This window comes from Erpetoichthys calabaricus, chromosome 8 (assembly GCF_900747795.2).
Source record: "Erpetoichthys calabaricus chromosome 8, fErpCal1.3, whole genome shotgun sequence".
In the NCBI taxonomy this organism is placed as follows: Eukaryota; Metazoa; Chordata; class Cladistia; order Polypteriformes; family Polypteridae; genus Erpetoichthys; species Erpetoichthys calabaricus.
This window is the reverse complement of record NC_041401.2, coordinates 82,836,938-82,842,893: the sequence shown is the minus strand read 5'-3', so window position 1 is coordinate 82,842,893 and position 5,956 is coordinate 82,836,938.

Below are 5,956 nucleotides of genomic sequence, written 5' to 3'. Positions count from 1 at the left end.
CTAATGGACTAACGTTCTGTCCAAGGTAGGTTACTGATTTTCAAGTGATGCTGTTGTGAACTTCCTACGACACTGTAATGGCAAAAATGGGCTTAGATAATGGATGGCTGCATATATTTTATGTGCAGTATTATTGTGAAAAATTATCAATGATTTTATTTTTATTAAAGCTATTATATATTAATATATGCATAGATGTTGGAACATCTGTTCTCTCTTTCCCAGATGTTTCAGTCAACATTTTTTAATCATTACCCGTTACAACAATTACCAGGTTTAGGTTAATCCAACAAATCTCTTTTTGCAATTAAATAAACACATCACAATCAATTTTTTACACTCTGCAAATGTAGCTGAATATTTTGTCATTGATGTAGTTATGTTACAGTATGTTTGAGTTCTAGTTTAATTAAGTGGACATACCTGTTTAACCACTTTACATTGTTTTCCTACATTTATTCTTCAAGGTTAATTGCTTAGGCATATCTAAGGAATTTTACTGTATTTATTTTAAGTATAGTGGGAGTGATGTGCAATATGGTATTGGAATTTTAATGAAGATCTTGGTGGGTGCTTAGTGCTTAAGTGGTTAAGTATTTCATAATTTACTATTATAATAATATACTGTAGATCACTTTTCAACATCTAATCTGCACTGTTTTATCCATAAATATAAATGCAATGTTCAGTGGGGAATCAAAAATCAGCCAATCCCAGTTATCAGTACACCAGCTCATGCTTGGTAAATGTAGACATGATTCTGCTTCACAGCAAAATGCAACCTGAATCTGCTTTGAAGGACCAACCGCTTCAAATGCTGGAGGTTAAAAAAAAAAAACAAATAGAAAAATCTTCTAAAAACAATGTGGTTAAAATAGCACAGGAAGCAATCCTTTAAACACACAACACCCGGTGTCTTCTTTTTACCATGGCGGCTCCCCTCTCCTACTCCCATCTGGGCTACTCAACAGGAGAGTCGCCTACCTGCAGGAACAGCTGCCTTTCACTCTGGTCCGGTGGCCCTCCGATCCCTGGCTACGTTGGGCTCCAAACCGGACCGAGACTTAGGTTATTTCCCCTGGCCAAGGCATTCATGCTGGGGCTAAACCAGCCCAAAGCCTCCTCGACTCCCGCTCCTTTCATTGGTCAGTCGTCTCTTCTACTGGTCACTCCAGCTCCTAAATCGCTCAGCTGGACCGACTGCTTCCTTCAGCCCCACTGAGTGTCGGCCAAACACTCCCCTCGTGGGCTCACCTCCCAGCTACCTGCTTTCTCTCATTCGAACCTGCTCTTGCTCACTCGCTCACCTTCTTCCTCACACCGGCTCTCTCCACCTGCTTCCTGCCTTCTCTTGCTACCTCCCGTTCTCTTCTTTCTTTCCTTTTCTTTTTTTTTTCTCCTAGCCAACTCGGGCTTCTATGTTATCCAGAGGGCATGGCAGCTGTAGCAAATTAGTAGCCCCAGGAACAATCACGGATGCGGGCGGTCTCTCACCTGTGCACATAGCTGCGAGCGCAGTGATTATTTATTAAAACTGGCCTTTAATGGGAGCTGGGGAACCGCTATACCACATACCATCAATTACACCATTAACTCTGAAAAACAGCCAAATGTAAGACTAATGGAACAGCCTGTTCAGTTTCCATTCCTAAAGCATTCAAGGTTCTGGTGTCTCCACTACAAAAGCAAAGCAATAACTGTTCACAATCTTGGGTAAGCATGCATAAATTTATATGCAATTATTTAAAAACTGGATTATTTTTGTTCAGAAGACATATCAATTGACAATACATAGAAAAATACAGAGGCTAATATCAACTATTTCTTGTTAAAGAGTTTAAACTTTAGATTTTACTAAACTGATTACCAAACCCAATCAAGGCTGTGAGCTTTTCTTCATAAAAACTGTGAAGGATGAAAGTGTAACTTCTTACAATTATATTTGACAATCAACCTCCCAGTAAGTACAACATATTAATGGATACTAACTTAAAATTTAAGTAACCTTTTAATAACGTGCTAATTTGAATTACCAATCTTTATACAAACGAAACAATAAGTACAATTTGTATAAATACATTAGGCATAAAAACTGTACATTAATAAATCTCATATGATTATAAAATTAAAGGATGTGAGTTATGATGAAGGAGTGCTTGAGGAGATGGAGAGAGGACAAAGAACAGAAGAAAAGCAATAAAATGCAAATAGGATATGTGCAGAAAACTTATCAGACATTTAGTGGTATGATAGATCAACACGAAGGGAAGGGTAGATTGTGTGTGAAAATGAGTTCTAGTCGATACCTATGAGTTTGCAAGGAAAAAGAAGGAGCAACAGTTTAGAAAGAATGAGAAAAGAAAGTAAGGACGTTAGATTAGCAAGGAGAGTTAACATATATGCTGAAGGACCCTAAAAGAATACCTAGACCTGAAAATATGACTGGAGAGAGGCAGAAACATAGTTCATCTAGGTGGTTCTCATAAGTTACAGGAGAATGTTTGACCTCTAAAAGAATACAGGAACAGCATTAATGTCAACTGTAGAAAAAGACTGAACTTTTTGGGCAATAGTGACTCCTAGAAGCTGGAAAAATCTATATGGGTGGGGGGGGAGGGGGTACTGAAGACCTTAGGAAATTCTGCTAAGTGATTCAGTTTCCATCTGAGAGAAGAAATCTAGAGGAAGATAACAGGCATAACCAGTGATAAAAACTGCTCTTTGGAAGAAAACCGGCAATTCCAAGATTATTTAGAAATTAAACACTTTGACGAAACAGAAAAGGAAATACAACACAGTATATGAAATGTACAGTATATTGCTTGTGTGGGAGGTCTGAAGACAGGACTGAGGAGGGGTGAGTCTAAAAAATGAATGTCATTAATGAACAAAAAGAACTGGAGGCATGTTCAGGAAGAAGTATGTTGAAAGAAAGACAGATTTAGGTTTGTGTAACTACTACCCCAATTCATTTGCAATGTCTAATCAGTATCAAAGAATAAGACTTTCAAAGACACACTAATACAATCTGCTTGATAATTCCATAATACAATGCCATTCATCCCTAGTGACTAATGAAAAAGTAAATACTTCAGAAAATAGTTAACTTACAGACGATAGTTAACTGAAGGAAGGCTTTATTTGTATCAGTAATGTTCCAGTCTCTCTGTGGTGGGCTGGCACCCTGCCCTGGGTTTGTTTTCTGCCTTGTGCCCTGTGTTGGCTGGGATTGGCTCCAGCAGACCCCCATGACCCTGTAGTTAGGATATAGCGGGTTGGATAATGGATGGATGAATAATGTTCCAGTGATTCAAATTTGTCCTTCTAATATAGACTTTGTTTAAGTGTACTTCCTATATGAATGTTTTTGGTTTTGTTATGTTTACAACATTATACTTATATAGTATTTAATTATTTTATGACCATTAACTACTTGTATATCATTCACTATTGTCATTCTAATGTGTAATTGATTTATGGAAATGTGTATTTTATAATTAATTTTTGAGATTTAAAACAAACCTACATTAGTCAAGGATGAAATATTTACGCTGTTTTACATTTCTTATTAAAAAACATTATGGAATAACTACAGCCTAATAAATCCTATGTTTCCACATCAAAAGATTTAAATCTTGTCAGTCTTGTCACCCCTCCCAAATACTTCTCTATTTATTTTGAAAAGTAGAAATGGAATATTTTGAAAAGTGGAATGATAGATCAACGCTATACAGCTTATCGGACTCTCAGATCTGGGCAACAGGACCTTCTAGTTGTCCTACGCACCCGGCTAAAAACCCGTGGGGATTGTGCTTTTCAGTCCATGGCACCAAGACTATGGAATAGCCTGCCTTGTAGTCTGCGTGCAGCCGAGTCTGTTGATTCTTTTAAAAAACAACTGAAAACATTTTTTTTAAACAAGCTATTAATCAGTGCTGAATAGTTCCAGTTTGTTTATTTATTATTTTTATTGGTTTTGTTTATGTTTTGTTTTAACTGTTGTATTTGTACTGTATTTGCTGTTCAGCGCTCTGTGACCTTTTGTCTGTGAAGGGCACTATATAAATAAACTACTACTACTACTACTACCACATGAAAGGAAGGGTAGATTGTGTGTGAAAACAAGTTTATATTTATATTTTTCTAATTAAAAATTATACTGAAGGACTGGTACAGAAGCACACAACTTTAGCTACATTAAATTGGCTTAGTGTGTTGGGTGTGTGTGAGCATGTCTTAAGATGGAAAGGCACCCTGTCTGGTGTTGCTTTCTACATACCTTGTATCCACTGCTGAAAGGATAGGCTCACAGATTCAAAGTGAAAAGACAGAAGATAGACTGAGACAGTGTTTGTTCAAACAAACCGGATTGCAGTTTCTTGTCCATGTTAACATGCCTTTGACACAAGCTTTTCATGATTTCCCTGTGTATACATTATTTTTCTTTTAAGCCTCCCTTTCTTCATGGACATGTAAATCTGTTGTTTATATGTAACTAAACATAAACATGTAACATTCATATATTGTGTATAAAGTACACTGTATACTAATAAATCATACATTCATTTGTAAATTTAACAAATTCAGATGTTAATTTAAAAATATACAAACAAATTTCAAGTTCATCCCAGCTTTTACTGTTAATAAATATAAGGTAGCCAGTACTTTTCATTTTAAAAATATGTTTTCTCATCCTATAAAAAGTCTATTGACATTAAGCTAAATAACCAGTGACTCTAAACTTGCCTTCTATATGTGAATATGGGTGTTAGTGTGTATATGAGTGTGGACTGTGCCCTGTCCAGGATTTGTGCCCGATCCTCCCACCAATCCCACGTGGAATTCATGAAGTCTAAAAGGGATGTTTGGAAGGATGTCGGTCTTCTCTCAGTCATTCACCAAGTGGAGAAGCAAACATGAGTTTAAATGACTGTGCCAAGTTGTACCAAAGTCCATCATTGGCATCAAGGAAAGTGTTGACAGCACTTAATTAATGCCAAATCTAATAATACTTCTTGAATCTCTTTAACTTTGAACATAATATGACGTCTTTAAAACTCACTAAATATAACACCAACATCATTCAACCATCTTTTTACTTAACTGTTTATTGCAGTTCAAGAACAAGAAGAAAATATTTTAGTTACTTAAACAATACTAACAAAAATAATATGCATAATAATGAAAAAAGGCATTCATAGCTTATGGTGGTTTTAGATGTACTTTGTTTACAGGCTATCCTTTGTAACAGCATTCAGCTGTAAACTTACTCCCCCCTTTTCAAGGCGAATAACACACAAATATTACATAAGTTTTCACTCATTGGTTTAGGCTTATTTGTGTCTTCAGTCCATGGTAGAAAGTTCAAGGGAGGCTCGACCTTGTCGTCACAGTTTATATTTACCTCGTACCGACCGTTTAAATGTTAAAACATTTTTCTATAAGACAGGTGTAGGGACTGTCTGTAAGGAACGGCCTGCAATGATCAAGTTTAACTTCGCTATTACGAAGCAGAGTTTAATTATGTCTTTTATGGAAGAGCAAAGCTAGACTAGTTTTTACATTAGGTCCAGGCCGCACCGTATGCGATTTGTTTAGAGAACCAGGGTCATCTCCACAATCGCTTTAATTATGGCCACGTTCTAGACATATTTTAATCGCTAAAACTCATGAGGGAAATGGTCGGTATTCCTGTGCTAGTCGCATTGTGGTCTTTTGAAAGGAATAATAGGGTTCGTGTTAACATATAATTTTATTATATGAGAAGAAATTAAATACAAAGCTCCTTTAAGTACGTGAAGTCGGGTCTCCGTTATCTGTGTGCTGATCGAAAAGAAAGCACTCATCCGTAATAACGGAGTCTTTGACTGTGACAGACCACCTTGTAAAGGTGTACGTGAACTAATGACTTCCGCTTGTTATGCAAACCACACACCTTGGCACAGTTTAACTGTGT